This window comes from Macrotis lagotis, chromosome 8 (assembly GCF_037893015.1).
Source record: "Macrotis lagotis isolate mMagLag1 chromosome 8, bilby.v1.9.chrom.fasta, whole genome shotgun sequence".
NCBI classification, from domain to species: domain Eukaryota; kingdom Metazoa; phylum Chordata; class Mammalia; order Peramelemorphia; family Peramelidae; genus Macrotis; species Macrotis lagotis.
Window position 1 is genome coordinate 196,378,198 of NC_133665.1, and position 18,527 is coordinate 196,396,724.

An 18,527-nucleotide genomic window follows, 5' to 3' on the forward strand; every position below is an offset into this window, starting at 1 on the left:
GACACTCAATCAATGACAGATTGAAGAGGTCACTGCATTTCCAAGATAAAACCATCTCTCTCCCTTCCAAATGTAGGCTATTCAGGCACCAGGACAGCATTTGGGCAAAGGACCCTACTCCTCCAGGACTGGGGAGGGTCCATCAGCTTCAGGGAGCAGAGGGAACCCTGCAGTAGTTTAAGGCTATGGGACTTGGGTTTGATATCACCACTGTGACTACTCCTCTATAAAATGAGAATATTGAGCAGGGTGACCTTTCAGTCCCCTCCCAGACCTAATCTGATGGTCTTCTTCAGTATCAAATTCTTTCCTTTTTCTTTCATTTGACTTTTATAAACAGAACTCCAAGGCAGGGCCCTTGGTCCCCTGGGAGTCACAGTTAGAGGGGGGCAAAGGTGCCAAGCTCAGTATGAAGTAGCACTCAGCAGCCCCACCTGGTCTTCATATGGCCCAAACTTTAAGCCCCTCAGCCCCCTGGCTACCCTCCCCAAAATAACCTTGCGGCCAAGCTCCCTGGACTCCAGGTGGCGGAGCCCTCTCTCCTCTCTTTTTTTTCAGGGTATCTGCCGTTCCCTTCCCCAGAACTATGGCACAGTTCCCATTCTCTACAATTTCCCAAACATTCTTGGGACTGGCTGTGCAGTCACATTTCTTTAGACCCTGCAACCAGGCTCCTCTGAGTCAGGTGATGGAAATATATCAGCCTTTTCCTTATCCACCTCATGAGTCATTTCTGCCTCCATCTGAACCAATTTATCAGATTCTTTCCTGAAATAACAACTCGCCTCAGCACAGAATTGAAGGCTTTCTGAGCACTTCTCCTATGAAGTAGGTAAAGTTCTATTATGCTTCAGCTATAGCTGAGGAAACTGAGGCTCTCAGTGATCAGCCCATGATCACATACAAATGTATCTCAAGGACAGGATTCAAGTCAAGTTGCCTGAGTTCAGCTCCAAGACTCTACCCTCCTCCTGACCCTTAGCCTCCCAGAGACCAAGTCAGCCTTGAAGATAAAGCAAGGGGTCCCCCTGAAGTGGGAGGGGGAGGTATGAAAGACTAGGGCACTAGGCAGCAAATTTTTCTTCACCTTTCTTTCTTCATGTGGACCCATGCTTCGTTGCTCGCTCTGAGACCCAGAGGATTCATAATTATCCCACACAGTAAGACTTACTGTGGTAAGTGTTCCTTATGCAGTTCCAGAATGGGTTCTGAATTAGGGTCTCAAACCAAGTTGGTTTGTATAAGATCAGCTCTAGGCTTACCAGACACCATCCCACAGGAAGTGGAACCCAAACTTAAAATAATCATCATAACTGGCATTTCTAAAACATTTTGCAAAAGTTATCTCACTGGATCCTCACAACATTCTAGGAAATAGAAGTCATTATTCTGCCATTTTACAGTTGAGGAAATGCAAATAAACAGAGGCAAAATGACTTGTCCAGGATCATATAGTTAGTAAATGTCTGAGGCCAGATTTGAACTTGGGTCTTTCTAATACCATATGTAGCACCTTATTCATAACTCCATTTCACTGCCCCCAGAAACCCAAACCACTGAGGCAAGGAGAGATTTCAAAGCCAAATAGCTTCCTCTCTCTCTTTCCCACATTTTCTCTTTGTGGTTCCAAAATCCACTTCTCAGACTCCAGCTTGCTCTTCAATGTTTATTGTATTTCCTTTGTGTGGACCAGAGCCTGCTGAGGTATTGTCATAATAGCCAAAATGTTCACAGCACTTTAATATTGGCAAGATGTCTGACATTTGCAGTGCCCTCCCCACCATATGTGAGTGTCCTAGAAAGCCATGTCAGAGCCAAAATATGATGTTGGTCACCATCCATCCAAAGTCATAGATCATAAGCCCCCATCTGTGTGTTTCCTTCTACTGGAGCAAGCAGAAGGCACATGAGTTTCAAGCAAAAACTATTTAATCAAACAACCTCACAAAGTAAGTGACAAAATGCACAAGAGAACATTCTCCCCCAGACTGGCAGGACATGCTGGCAAGATCCTTAGCATCTTCAACACAGCAGAGTCCCTGGTTACCTCAACCTACATACCCATTCTCCTACCAGCTCTGACCCAACTGCAAAGAGGCTTCTCCCTGCCAGTTTTCTCATCTGTAGCCTGAGACTGCTCTTTAGGGCACATCCAATGAGGCAGTTAGTGAGGTAGGTTACAATTCCTTTGGGAATTGTAAAGTCTCTTTGGAATCCCCTTAGCCATCTCTTCATCCAGATTCTTAAGGGAGTTTTGTTCTGAACTTCCATTCATTCCCATCATACCCCTGGATCCCTAGCCCAGATCCTTTTCAAGCTGTCCTGGCCCTTCATTTAGAAAAACGGCCCAAAAAGCTTGATAGCATTTTTGCCACATTCATCAATATGGAAAGACAAGGACAAGATGCACAAGTGAAGGCCTTGATGGTTTCAACCTCCCCAGTACAAAAATCTCTGTCATCCCTTTGCAAGCTCTCGTCATTAGAACCTCCCAAAAACCCTGAGTAGAAGGAAATCCAGCTGTTATTGTCCCCATCTTGTGGATAAAGAACCCAAGACTCAGTGAAGTTCTGTAAAATGTCCAGGTCACACAAGTAATGATTCCCCCATCTGGGATTCAAACCCATGCTTTTCTCTCTCTGAGTCCAGCACATCATCCACAGGCTTCATTATTAATCCTGAACCACCCTCCCCTTATCTTGATGACATTCTCCAGTTTCTTCTCTACTGTTTAGCACATCTCCCAACCAACAACATCCCTGATAAGAGATAGGATCATTGCATGATGAGTTCTCCAATTCTGCTGCCACATCCAAAGCTGGACTTCCCATCTCTCATTCTGTCTTCCCTGAAAGGGTTACCATCTTCAAAAGAATGGGAGATTTTTCATCACTGCGGCCTCTGAAGCCTGAAGAGGAATCCTCAGACAGACTGATAGCAGCAAACAATCACCTTTCAAGCTGAGCATTTCACAAGCCTCCTGCTCAATCTCTGCAAGGTCCATCTTTTGTTCAGTCAGACCTGCTGAGACCTGTGCTGAGCCATGTCACATTGGGGCACTACCTAGTGTGGATGGCTCATGGGCCCACAGATCAAGGGTTGAGGAAGAAGGACAAAAGCATGCACAATGATCATTACAGAGCTCCTCTTAACAGTGGAGTCCTAGGAGATGACCCAGAAAATGTCACCCTGCCCAAGTCTGCACTGAGATCTGAAGTTTCCTTCCTATGCAACAATATCATGCTGGATAATTCTCCTTTTTTTCTTTTCATCCTCTCTTAGCACCAACCACAAGATTTTGTACTTAGTAGGTGATTAATAGATGTCTACTTAATTGCATCCTTTTGGAGATATTTGGTGTTCACCCACATGGGGGGACTTTCCTCACTAGGACATCTGAAGAGAAAACTGTTTTCCAAATAATTTGCATTCAAGAAACAAAAAATGAAAGCACAAGGGAAAATATATTAAACTGAGGGACTCCTCTACCCCAGGGCTCTCTCATATGTGGATGCCACAAGACTGAGGCATTGTGTGAGTCACCCAAAGCCATGGCTATGAGCCTCACCCCCACCCCATGATGTATAGAAGAGACAATAGTTCAAAACATTTACTCAAACAACATAGTAAATGAAGTAATAAGAAGAGAACTTTTGTGGAACAGCACCTATCAAGAACCCCTTGTGACCATGGCACGTAGATAGAGGCACATTTGTGCCATTGTTAGTATACCTGAGCTATTCATGTCCTCTGGTGTTATTGTCTGAAATCCTGTCTGCTGAGAATTTCATTTGTGCTTTTTTCTAGGCACATCAGCTCTGCTGTCTATCATTCTTCTGATTTTATCTCTCCTGTTTAACCCTTCTAGACTTGTGATTGTCTAAAGGGCCATTTTAGCTCCTGTCTGTCAATAGGGCTGTGCCTAGAGAGCCTCTCTCTGACTGGTTTGGACTAAGAGTCTTTGAATCACCTAGCTAAGGGCATCTAAATATAGTTAAAGCCTCAGTGCAGGATTAAGTATATTCTTTTCACTGCTTTTGTTTGATGCTGATTCAATGTTGTTCCAGTCAAAATTCTAATTTAGGATTAGAATATATCCCCTAATTCTAGTTTAAGCCATTGATGAGGATCCTGTGACCCAAACAATCCATTTCAAAGATTATGCCATACTGTGGAGTTCAGGGGCACGCATGCACATGTACACACACACACACACACACACACACACACACACACATACTTTTTAGACTCCGAGTGAATGAAACTCCCCAAATCCTCTTTTATTAGCATGCAAATGAATTTGAGCAATACAAAAAAAGAGCTAGGCCTAGTTGGTCATCAAGTCTTGTAATCTCACCTAAGAGGGCTAAGCTGATAGATCTCTTGAGTTTGAGCATTCTAAGCTACAGTGCTCTGTGTTGGCATTAATATGGTTTGTCTCTGGCAGTGAGGCAGGGGAAAGGGTAACAGATTGTATAAAAGGGAGAAAATTAGCCCAGGTTAGAAATAAGTGGGTCAAAACCCCAGAGTCAATCAAGATGGCATCTGGTCATAGGAAGCACTAACATTTCAAGTATGGCCGAGATAAGGAGACCCAATCTCCAAAAAAACTAAGGATAGAGGGCCTGGTTGCTGCTTCCACCCTTCTGGACTTACCATCAGCATATACACTTGTCCATCACCAAAAGCCCTGGCTTCTGGTCAGTGTTCTGGCCCAATTCAAAAATTCATCTCTGAACAGTAGATCAGGTGACTTCAGAAATGCTGCAAAGACCACACCTGTCTCCATTTAAGCATCTCCCCATGGGGCATTTTTAATGACATTAAATTAATAAGCATTAATAAATGGTTGCTTAATTGAATTAATTTTCCAAGTAGGTAACAAGCATTTATTTATTAAGAGCTTCCGATATGCTAAGCACTACACTAAGTCTTGGAATACAAATACAAGATAGTCCCTCAAGGAGATTACCTTCTAACCCACAAAAGTTTGGAAGTATCAAGAAAGTATCCAATGATTATGAAGTCCAGAGAGGGGAGAGGAATTCAGAGGGAAGTGAAGAGTGACCTTCCTGGAGAAGCCACAGGAGGAAATCATCAATGAGAGAAAGTGACTGAAGGAGCAAAGATGACAGAGAGACAGCAAGACAGACACAGAAAGAAAAGAAGACAAGAGAGGGAGGGAAGGAAAGAGGGAAGGAAGAAGGAAGAAAAGAGAGGAGAAGAGGGAGGGAAGAGTAAGAGAGCAGAGAAAAGTGAAGCAGGTGAAGGAAAAGGGGAGATGGAAGAGAGGAAGGAGACAAAGAAGTTCCTCTGTGCCTAATAAGTCCCAGGAACAAATCTAAGTCCTTGCTCTCAAGGAGACTCTACTGAGGGAGATATCATGTACCAATATATGCACAAAATATGCACCCCAAAATACAAGGTGATGTTCTGGGGGGAGAGGGGATCAGGAAAAGCCTCATGGAGTTGACACAAACTGACCTTGAGCGGAAACTAGAAATTCTAAAAGTCAGAAGCCGAGAGGGAATGCATTCCAATTATGGTGGACAGAGAGGGAAGGAAGGCAACAAGCATTTATTGGGTTTGACAGACTGTATGTGAATCATGGATTAAAGGACTTCTAAGTGCCCAGCCTGTGCTAAGCTCTGGGCAGGCATAGGCAAAATCAAGACAGACCCGCCCTCTGAGAGTTTACATTCTAAAGGAGGAGTCAGTGGCTAATTTGGGTGCTTTGCTTTGGGAAAACAAAGGAAGAAGAGGAGAGCCAGAGAGGAGTCTATGGATCTAAACATTGCTGAGGCAGTGGGAGGTATGGCTTTATCTTCAGTTTCCAGAGCAAGAGATAGAAAATGTAGGTAGAGGAAAGAAAGAGTACAAGGCCATGCTGGAGGGACTGGAGATAAGGATTTATCCTAGAGATTATGATGACATCATCAAATGAGTGTCAAGAATGAATAGAAGGAAGTCAAGGACAGAATCTTAAGGGAGATGTATACTCCATATGACCTGAATTACTAGCTAGCACAGAGATTAAGAAGAAGCAATCAGATAAGAAGTGAACCAGGAGCTGGAGATAACCCAGAAAAGCAATTTATTTTTAGATGGGATGTCCTTTATGGGAAGCAACAAGTCTTCAGTTTCTGAGTTTCAATGAACCCTGTGGTCAGTGAGAGGTCAGTTGTCTTGGTCTGACTTCTGAATGAGGTTGACTGCCTTCATACTGCAGGATTCCCCAGTGTGGGACAAGGGTAGGGTCACCAAGGAAACTGTTGAGATTTCCATGCTATTTGTCAGCATTTCCTTTTTCCATGCTCTTAGAATGATATTGAATCAAGGGCAAGCATGACAGGAGGGGGAGAGGACTGGCCAGGAATGGAGGAGGGAGTTGGGAGTCATGGTGATGATTCTCTGGTGCCAGCACAGGGCAAGGCTGGGCTCAGTAGAATATTCTCCTTATTCAGACACTTTCTGAGAATCTTTTTGAGCTTCTTCATGAGGGTTACATAACAATATACCCAATAATAGTATACTAAGTTGTCTGAAGGCCTGATGTAGGTTTGGGGTATTTTTTTTCCTTTTCTTAGGAAAGTTTCTAGTTACATCTAAACTACAGCTGTTCTTGAAGGTCTTTTAAATTCAAAGAAAACTAAGTCTGGAGTTTTTGGTGCAGAGAGCAATTCCAGACCCAGCAGGGGAGAGCTTATGTCTGAATGAAATTATCTTTTTCAGCCCTGCAGTGCTCCCTTCCTGCCCAGGGTTCACTCATCATGGCAGGATTACTCATGGTTACATCTTTTTGCAATGCAAAGGTTATCTCCTTTCCTGTCTTCATGCAGTCTAGCCCATGGACTGGGTTAACCATGTGGGGGCCAATGTTTCCAGAAGCACCTCCCTTTCCTGGGTCTCTCCGGATCCCCATGATCCAAGCAAATGCAAAGATACAAGTTTCCTGGGAGACATTCATGGGCTCTGAGAAATTGATGTCTGGCATCAACTATCCCTTCATGAGAAATATTAGGTTTCTTACTCAGACATGTGTCATCTACATTCCCAAATAAATCTAGTGTTCATTGAACAAGACAATTTAGAGTAGCTTACCAAATGTTCAAGAGCCATTTCTTCTACGGGAGTTTAGTCTGGGACACGAGTGGGGACTAGGTAGATCTTCATTCAATCTCTGCTCTTGGACCAAAGAGCTAAATGAGGGCATGGGAATGAGGAAGGATTGGAAGCAATGGGATCTATTTGCTGTTGAAAGAGATCAAAGATGGACAGGATTACTTGAAATGTTTCAGAAAGAAGAAATGAATTGTAGTGTCTCGTTTTATTCCCATGAGCCCCAGGTTAGATCAGGAATTATATGTGACTCAAATTCCCTCCAGTGCCTATTCTACTACAGACAAGAAGGGCACCATGAATCAAGTGCTTGATGATTTATGGGGTCTCTTTCAGCTCTAGCCCTGTGGTCTAATGACCAAAGCCTTCTTGGTCTCCTGCAGTTCCTCGCAGAAGCAGAAGTCCCCCTTCTTTGGAGGTTTTTTGCTTTCTTAATAGCCTTCCTAAAATGAAGTGATGAAAAATGAGCACAACACTCAGGGTTGTGTCTGGCCAGAGCAGACTGCAGTGGGACTCTTCCCTCCCTGGCTCTAACGTGCTGTTGCAGTGCTTCTCTAAGAGCTGCCTAGGATTGTGGCTGTTATTGTTGCTACTGTCATTGTTGCTGTTCATCCCTGATTTTCAAAGAGGACTAATGATTGATTTACCTACTCCATCACACACTTGACTAAGGTTGAGTTTGCAATCCACGAAAACCCCCAAAAGTTTTCTAGACCAGTTGCCCTCCATGCTTGCCTCTGACATATTTATTCAATTGATTTTGAGCACTTGTAAGTCTGCAGTATTCCAATTAAATGCCTTCTCCTTCTTCACTGCCCTAAATCTATTGAGATCATGTTGGATGCTGGTTTTGTCCACCATGTTAGCTCTACCCTAGCTATGACAAGTTAGTCATTTGTGTTTTTATCCAAGTCACTGATTAAAGATGATAAATGACAATATCTGGCATTTATAGAGAACTCCATGATTTGCAAAGTTCCACATATGAAGTAGCTCATTTGAGTCTCATGACAACATTATGGCTAGCTAATGACAGATATCATTCTCCCTATTTTATATATGAGAAACTACGAACAAGAGAAGTTCAGTGACTGGACCATAGTCATACAGCTCTCACGGAGACCTCCTTTTCAAATTCCTGAGGAAGTATAGATGACTATAATTAGGTTCAATAATTCAGCTGGTTTTAAATTTGCCTGGTGGTACTGTTGTCAAGCATAAAAGGTATTTCACATAATCCAATCAAAAGGACTTAAAAGAAAACCTAAAAGGAGGGGAGAGGGTGAAGATTGACTATGTGCATCCACGTCAGATATCATTGGAAAGAGATACAGTGAAAAAAATTATAGTTGAGACATTCAAAAATTTATAGAAGACAAAATCCAAGAAAAAACTCATAGTAAAATCCATGACCTCCAATATATACATCTGAGCTTCAAGATTTAGTCAATATGCAAGAGTCTGAGTCTTATGGGAAAGAGGAAAATTTTGATCACATAAGGATCTATAAGAATTGAAGAGCTGAAACTTATGGTCTTACTTTGGTTCTGGGAGGGTATATATATTTTCAAAAGCTAGGATAGGGCAAATGACCTATTTTGCAAAATTATTTATAGGAGATTTTTTTTGTGATGACTAAGAATTGGAAATCAAAGGAATGCCCTTCAACAAGCTGTGGTATATGATTGTGAAGAAATATTATTGTGCTTTAAGAAATAACAAGCATAAAAACCTATAAATACTTACATGAATGATGCAAAGTGAAGTGTACAGAATCAGGAGAATGTTTTACACAGTAACATTAATAATGTATGATGAAGAATTGTGAATGACTTAGCTATTCTCAGTAATTGTCCAAGTTAATCCCAAAGGACAATTGATGAAAACTCTAGAGAAAGAACTAATATTGTATAAATATGGAATGAGGCATGCTATTTTTTATTTTCTTTTTCTCATTTGTCTTGTATAAAATGACTAATATGGAAATGTTTTACATGATCACATATGTATAACCTATATAGGATCACTTCCTGTCTCAGGGAGGGAATGGAGAGGAGGGAAAGGAGAAATCGAATTTTGAATTCCAAACTTTAAAATAATGGTCAAAAAACTGTTTTAGTGTGTAATTAGGGGAGGGAAGAAGTTATATTTTTTTTTAAAGAATTAGAGAAGATCTTTAAAAAAGAGAGCTACTGGTGGGTTAGAATTAAATATTAAGGATATATTTTCACATCAGGAAAGCCAGAACCCATAGAAGGATTGGAAACATGTAATGTAAAGGTCAATAGAGGGGGAAAAAGACAAGTGTTTTTATCTTTGGAGTAGACTACAGATCACCTAGGCATAAAGAGGAAATAGGAGTTTGGGAAATGGATCACAAATTAGACACTGAAGTGGGATTTAGTAGCAAAGGTAGACTTCAGTTATCCATATATCTTCTGGAACACATCCTTTCTGCCCCTGCTCTATCTCTTTCTAACTCCCTCCCTCCTTTCTCTTCTTGCTTCTCTCTGTATCTCTGTCTATGACTCTCTCTCTCTCTCTCTCTCTCTCTCTCTCTCTCTCTCTCTCTCCCCCTCTGTCTCTCTGTCTCTGTCTCTTTCTCTGTGTGTGTCTCTCATCTATCTATCTATCTATCTATCTATCTATCTATCTATCTCTATCTCTCTTCTACCTCTCTCTCTCTCTCTCTCTCTCTCTCTCTCATAAAGCAAAACTTCTTGACTTTTCTTAGTAACAACTTTATACTTCAAAAAATGGAGTCTCAATCAGGGGACAATTCTCTTCTGGATGAAATCATGGAATAATGTCTTGACTTGAGAGTGAATTGGATTTAGGTGAGACAGAAGGTATTGTAGTGGATAAATCACAGGCCCTGGAGTCAGGAGTACCTGGGTTCAAATCTGGTCTCAGACACTTAATAATTACCTAGCTGTGTGGCCTTGCAAAAAAAACCTAAAAAAAAATTCAATAGCAAAACAAAAGTCAAGATGATCATCAATGCTGGGGATACAGTGGATGATCTTAACATTCTTTAAAGTCTGATCAAGCTCGAAATGCTCAACAATGATTTCTTCAGTTGCCTTCATGGCCATTAGAACAAATTGTTCTCAACCACCCATTCTGCAGTGGAAGTCTTCACCTATCCATGGAAAGATTAGGGTCATATCAATTACCCTCAACATTACTAAGGTATGGCAACTGTGCATGCTGCAGCTTCTTGGAAACACCTGGTTGACATATGGATACCAAAAGTAGATGAGCAAACCCTCACACCAAAAAAATACTAGTCCTACCTGAATAATCCCATACACCTCCCATTCTAATTATATAAACTGTTTGAAAGGGGAGCAAAAATAGGATCTTGTAATCTCTTTCTATAATAGTGTTAACTAAGCCAGGGAGAAATGATACAAAGAAAGAAGAGTATAGCCCAGTGTCCTTAAGGAATGTTGACAAAATAGCAACCCGTAGGCTTCAAAAACATATTAGAAAAATTATACATTTTAATCAGATTGGGTTTACGCCAGAAATTCAGGTTTGGTTCAACATAAGAAAGACCGTAAGCATAAAAAAATCACAGTAATGACAAGTAATTTAAAAACATGATTTTATCAATAAATGCTGGAAGAGCTTTTGGCAAAATCCAATATCCCTTTCTATTAAAAATGCTAGAAGCCATAGAAATAAATGAAAACTTTCTTAATATGGTAACTAATTTATAACTAAAATTAAGAGGAAATGTATGCAATAGAGAAAAGTTGGAGCCTTTTCCAATAAGGTCAGGGACAAAACAAGGATCCATTCTCACCCTTACTATTTAACGTAGTGACTAAAAACACTAATTTTGTAAATAAGACAAGAAGGGAGGATCAAGGGAATAAGCACAGGTAAAAAGGAAGCAAATTATTACTCATTGCAGATGATATGATGATTTAAGGGCACCCAGATGGCACAGTATATAGAGCACTGGGCCTAGAGTCAGGAAGACTTATCTTCCTGAGTTCAAAACTAGCCTCATACACATACTAATTGTGTAACCCTGGGCAAGTCACTTCACCCTTTTTACTTCAGTTTTATCAACTGCAAGATGAACTGTAGAAGACAATGTCACACCACTTCAGTACCTTGCCAAGAAAATTCCAAATGGGATCACAAAGAGTCAGACCCAATTGAAAATGACTGAACAACAATAGATCAACAATGTGTTGATTTATCTTTTTTAAAAAATCCTGAAGAGTTAACTAAAATATTAATTGAAAAGAATTTCAGCAAAGTTGCAGGATTTAAACTAAATCTACATAAATCATCAACATGCCTATTTCTTACCAATAAAACGCACCAGAAAGAGCATAAATACGTAAAAAGTATTAAATAGTTGATATTCTATTTACAAAAGCACACCCAGGAATTTTATGAACCCAACTAAAAATTATTTTTGTAGAAATGAAGAAAAATCTAAATAATTACAGAAGTATGAATTGCTCATATGTAAGTTAAACCAATAGATAATAGCAATACATGAATTAATTTACTTATTCCATAGTTTACTAAATGAAACTACCAAAGGATTATTTTATAAAGCTAGAAAAAAGAAAAAAGAAAGTGTATAGAGGGAAAAAAGGACAGGAATTTCACAGGAAGTGATGGGGGGGGGATGAGATAAAAGGGGACTAATCAATACCAGTCCTCAAACTATATGATAAAGCAGAAATCATTAAGATGATTGGTACCTATTAAAAACTACTTAGGTCAATCAAAGGAACAATTTAGGTTTAAAACTGAAAGAGCAAATGAATACAGTAGTTTACTGTATGATAAATCTAAAGAACTTATTTATTGTATAAGGACTAATTATAGGTCAACATCTCAACACTGAATACTAAGCTAAATTGCAAATGAATGTACACTTATATATAAAAGTTGATATCATCAGCATATGAGGAGCAGAAAAAAATTAAGAAATTGAATCAGAGAAGATAAAAAGGATAGTGTTGATTGTATAAAATGTAAAAGTTTCTGCACAAACAAAACTAATACAGCTAAAATTAGGAGGGAAACAGGTGCCTGGAAAAATTTCTTTGCTGGGTCTTTCATAAATGTCTCACATTCAAGATATAAAGAGCTAGTTCAGATTTAGAAGACTAAGAGCCATGTGGATAGACAATTCTCAAAAGAAGAAATCCACACTACCAAGAACCATACCAAAAATGCTTCAAATCAGCAATAATTATAAAAATGCACATTAGAGCCATTCTGAAGTTTGACCTCATTCCCTTCAGATTGGTCAAGGTGACAAAAAAGAGAAAATGACAAATGCTGGCCATTCTGAAAAGCGATCCAGAACTAAGCTCAAAAAGTTGCTCTACTATACATAGGCATCCCACTATTAGACCTCTCCTCCAAAGGAATCAAAGCAAAAAGAAAAGCCAACCCACATGTGCAAAAAATGTAGCAACACTTTTCATGGTAGGCGACAACTGGAATTTCATAAGCACCCACCAATTACTAGTAAACCAGTATGGTATATAAATGTAATGCAATATTATTGAGTCAAAAGAAAAGATGAAATGAATAGTTGAAGAAGAAGCTGGGAATTCTCTATGAACTTATGTGGAATGAAGTAAATAGAGTTAGAAAAACAATCCATAAAATGATAACAACGTTTAAAGCAAAAACAACCTTAAAAGACTTTAGAAAGCTTCTCAGTGCAATGCTAAGCCGCAAGTCTGAAGGACTGAAGATTAAGTAAGCATAATATCCATCTCCTGCTGGTAGGTGATGAACTTAAAATGAGAAGCACATTCTTGGAAATGGTTCATGTGGGAATTTGTTTTGTTTGACTAAGAGTATTTGTTATGAGCATTTTCTTTTTCTTTTTGTAAAAAAAAAAAATTTAATTGAAGGCCTGCAGGAGGGAGAGATAATAAATGCATATAAAAATAAACAACTACTTAATTTAATTCAAAGTTGCCCAAGAGTTTGACTACTAAATTGGATAATGTACAATTCTTGAAACTGCCAAGTTCTGAGACAACTCCTGGACCTCAAATACCTCCACCACCAATATTCAGCTGACTCTTTGGGCAACCCAACCTCTCTGACCTCAGAATCCTCTTCTGTAAAAATTAGGATGTTGACTTTGATGTTCTGGATCTACCTCATTATGACAGCTGATCAGCTTCTCTCTAACAGAATGGTGGGGGGTGGCACTGAGTGAGATGGCAGAAGAAAAGATAAATACCAAAGTTATAACCAAGAAAAAAATAGTATGACTAAATAAGGAGAATAAGGGAGAGGAGAGAGACAAACAAAGATAATACTGAAATTTTAAGTAGAGATTTGGGAAATGAATAATAAATAGAGAAAAATAAAGTAGGGCAGCTGACCTGAAAGACATTCTGATAGAATGTAAGTTCCTTGACAGCAGGTTTTGTCCTTCTTACCTTTGTATCTCTAGGTCGAGCACAGTGCCCTGGATCCCAAAGGCTTAGTCAATTGGCTGACCAAAAGAAGAGCTGGGTTTAAAGACCCTGAGTAGGAGATAATGATGGACATGTGAGCAGAGCCCACAGGAGACAAGAACAGTCCCTTTATGGGGAGGGGGGACATCCCCACCAGAGTGCTAGCTTGATTCTGGAGTCTGAAGCAGGAGAAGCTTTGTTCCTGATGGATCAAAGGCTTGACTGTCTGCAGCAACCACCCCTCTCATAGGATGAGGTCTATAAATGTCAAAGGATCACCATTTAAACAGCTTCAGGGTCTGGGCAAAGAAAAATGATGTCTTTATCATTTCCACCACAAATAACAGTTTAAAGGGCAGCACTGGACAGAATAAATCAACATTTGTGCAACATACAAAACACTCTGGCTTTGCCCCAAGCCCCAGAAAAGCACAGGCTTGGCTGTTACTCATTCAATGTGCAAGACTACACTTGGAGAAACAGAAGAATCCAGGGTTCATTGGTCTCCCACAAGATTCATTTCCATGGGCTTGTCTTCTTGGCCTCTCTGCCCTTCAGACTCTTGGAAGACAGGGAGCATCACTCAACCTGTCCTTGAAACCCTTGTAGTACAGTGCCAAGTACCCAAAAAGGGATCCTACAATAAGAGAAGCCCCAGAGATCGGAGTCAAATGTCATCAGTTACAAGGGAAGGTACTTGCCCAAAGCCTCCCAGTTAGAAAGAGGCAGAGCAGGATTCAAACCCAGACCCCAGGGCTTTACATAACAGATAACCTACCAAGGAGTCCCCCTACTCCTTTGTGGCACCTTTTCACATGATTGGCCTTGTAGCCACCAAGGCTTCTTCTTGAAAGTTGGTCAGACTGAGATTGTCCCTCTCTTTCTAGATTCCACTATTTCCTTCTGTGTCCAGAGGCTGAAGATCCCATAGATTGGGTCCCATGAACTGAATCAGAAGGGAGGACATCTTGACCCCAAGAAAGAGACTTGAAGGTGTTAGTGTCTGTTCTGTGTTGTTTATACTCCTCTGTTCCAAATTTCCAGGACAGTGATCCCTACCAGAACTAAGAATCAAGCCATGCTACCCTTGGAGCCAATGTGATCCAGAGAAGCCCCATCTTCCCTGCTAGCATGGCGGCCACAACATGAGGTTCCTGATCACCACAACTGTAGTGACTGGAGATGGCAGACCTTCCCTTTTATCACCATCCCCCAGCTCAGTTCTGTTGTCAATTCAGGGTGTGGGGCAAGGGGAATAGTGCCTTCCTTCGTGGATTGTCCCTTCTCTCACTGCAGCCCACATCCAGAAGCACCTTCCTCCCAGGTAGGGGTAGTGCCAGACCCAAATGTCCCTTTCTTCCCAGCCCTCCAAAGTGTCCTCCTTTGCGGCACAATTATCTTACAAAGGTCTGGCCAGTCAGGTTCCAAGACCAGCTTTGAACTCCATTTGTCTCTGAAATTGTCACTCAGGAAGTTACTGGAGGCAGAGCTTGGTCCCCCATATTTCTGAGTTATGGTTATGGTCCAAGAGCACCTGGCGAATAGGCTCTCATGGTTGGTGCTGCCAATGCAGCAGAGCCTCTGCCAGGCTAGAATGGGGCCTGAGCCTTCTCTGCTGAACTCTGGGCAAGGAAGATCCCAATTTCTATTCAGCCAGAGTTTCAGTCGGTCTCATCGGTCACATGGCCAACAAGCACCCAGACTCCCTATGTGACCTTAGAAAGAAAACCCCCAGGCTTCTCTCAGAAGGAAGTCCCCCCCTGCCCAGAGGCAGGGACAGAAGAGGAGCCCAAAGATAGGGCCAAGAATGGATGGGGGAGGCAGGAAAGGGAGGGTGCTAAGAAGGTCAAAGCATCCCTATGAAACATAGCATCTAATCTCCGGGGACCATCCATGACCTGGGGCTGAGCATCACAGCCAGGCTGAACCCCAATGAAACAACTCCAGGTGGAAAATGAAGGTGAGGTATGGATAATTCTGTAGAACTGTGGATGGTGTTGTCAGGCCCTTCAAATACAGAAAGAATCTGGAAGTGTGGCAAAGGTAAAAACCTTGTGACAGGTTTAGCTAATGCTGTTGGAGAGGAAAATTCAAGGAAGGCAGACTGGGAAGGCAGGCCCTGGGAGGGATGGCCAGGGCCAGAGCTCCTGGGTCACAGCCCAGGTTGCAATAAGCCCTTCTTAAGCACCTAGGGTAGGCCCTGTGCAGAGGCAGGGAATAAAAAGAAAGGCGGAAAGGCCAACAGTTCTACCCAAGGGCCTCAGACTCCCTAGAGAGCCCCCCAGATTCCAGTCTACTGTGTCATTCCCAGCTTCCAGAAAAGCTCACGTCTGATTTTGGACCGTATCAGAACTCAGACCCAGCTGGGGATCAACAGACAGTCTGGGTCTGGGGGCAGCAGTCCCAGGAAAACCAGGTGACCTTTCTGCTGCCAATTCCCTGGCCAGTGGCTTTCCAAATGCATGATTTATGTCATAAGAAAAGTTAGACAAAAGTCTATTGAGGGCTCAGATGAATATCTATCCTGGAAAGGCCATGTGGCCTGCTAGGTAGACCACTGGTCTCAGCATCAGAGCCTGGTACAAGTCACCTCATGTCCCCAGGCCTCAGGACACTCATCTATAAAATGGGGCAGCAGGAGTGAACTAGGGGATGTCAGGAAACTGTCCAGTCTGGTCAAGGAGGTCAGAATTCCAGGCTGATCTGTGGGACGGGAGAAAGCAGTGAGCTCTCTGGACCTCTGTTCTTTTTCTCATTTGTAAGGTGTTTTGTAAGCCTCAAAATGTCACATAAACGCAGTTCTTGTCATTGTGGCTGCTAAGACCCATGGGACATCCTGCCTCCTCTCAGAGTAGAGAGAAGGTCCATCTAGGCAGGAGGAAGAGGCCACAAGGTCTTGGTCCCAGCCCTTTTCTGGATGAATCACGGTGGTGGTGGTGGTGGGGACGACAGGAAATGATGGTGATCCTGGACAGATCAGGGCAGGTGGCTCTCATGACTATGGTCACCAAGGATGGCTTCCTGATCAAAGGTTGGAGATAGGCCAAAGGTTATATGCACTGGATGGATTATTTCTATGACAGGGCCATTGACCTGGGACCTGGGAGGAAGTCCAGAAAGGATTCTGACAGTCAACATTGAGGATGGGCTCATGGATACCGGCCTCTTGAAAGGCCTTCCTTGTAGGGACCCTGGAACTACCCAGGGGGCCACTCACCTAATCCACACCCTCTAGTCCTCCCAGTGTACTGCAGGTTAACAATTGGAATTGGCAAGATGGTAGAGGCACCAATGCCACATGAGGAATGGCCTTCAGGTGTCCTTCCCTCACAATACCAGATCAGTCCCCCTCCCCTTCCAGTCCATCACACATGTAATTGATGGCTCTTAGAATCTTCCTTAGGTTCATGTCTCCAAAGTTTGCCACCATTACACCATCCAACTCTGCATGAACCATGGTCTTGAACCTTCCAAGATGGCACTTTTGTCATCTCTCACAGTCAAGAAGGAAAGCAGTCCCTGAAGGAAGCCCCCCTCACCTCCTTTCCCCTCCCTTTGATGGGTCTCTATGTTTATGACTGTACTTGGCACTCAGTACATTATTGTCGTTGCTTTCTTGGGTAGTCATTTTTCCATCAGGTCTGTTTCTTGGTGACCCCATTTTGGATTTTTTTGGCAGAGCCTGGAGGGATTATCTGTTTCCTTCTCCAGTTCATTTTACAGATGGCGAAACTGAGACAAAAAGGGTCACACAGCCAGGAAGTATATGAGGCCAGATTTGAACTCATGAAGATGAGTCTTCCTGACTCCAGTCCTCTATAGCATCCCCAAGATACTCTCCAAACAGTTACTGTTCTGATCACTGAGGATACAAAAAGAAGGGAAAGCCAAGCCTCAGTGTGCTCACAGGCTAATGGGGGGGGGGGGGAACACAGGCAGAAAAATCTACACAAGCAAAATGTTAACAGAGGGAAGATGCTGGGGTGAGGAGGGAGAAGGGAGACTTCCTGTAGGAGGGGCAGGAAGCTCAGTGGTCAGAGCTGAAGAGAGTTAACTCCAAACCTGGGGGATGACCAGAGAGAAGGCCTAGAGCTAGGGGAAGAGGCAACTAGGCAGTCAGCAGCCAGAGGAGTCTCCTCTAACCCAGGGCACAGCTGGCTTGACTCAAGGTCCACTCCTCAGAGAGTTCCCAATCCTGCCAAACACTCTCCAAGGCCTACCATGTCAGGAGGCTCTGAATCTCAAGTTGAGGTGCAGGAATTGGGGAAAGGTGAGAAAGTAAGGAAAGAGAAATAGACTGGGGAAGAAAGCAGTCATGTGCTGCAGTGGATACAACATGGGGCATGAAGTCAAGAAAACCAAAGTTCAAACTCCACCTCAGACCCTTGTGAGCTGTATGACCCTAGACAAGTCACTTAATGTTGCCTGCCTCAGTTTCATTATTTATAAAAATGAGAATGACAATAGACACTATGTACAAGGGTTGTTGGGAAGATAAAATGAGATGTTATTTCTTAATCACTTTATACCCCTTTATATGAATGTTGACTATCATTATTATCATTATTATTATTATTATTATTATTAGCAGAGTAAGATGTCTTGAATCAGGGCCAAGAAGTCAGAAGACTTGGCACCATGGCCTGGGAATCAGTCATAACCAGGGGAAGAGGTTAGGATGTTATTGGCCTTCATTTTCACAGAAGATCCTAACATCAGGGGAGGTGATGCCATGACAAGCACATGAATTGGATTTGAGTGAGGGCTGTGCCAATAGCCTCACTTTCTCCACCAGAGCCATCTGGGTCAGATATGAATCAGGATGACAGGAGATGGCTCTGTCTGAGATTGGATTTGAGTCCTTCTGAATCCAAGGCCAGTGCTCTATTCACTGCGCCACCTAGCTGCTCGATTGCCCTAATCAGGAGTGGGGGATGGAGGGAA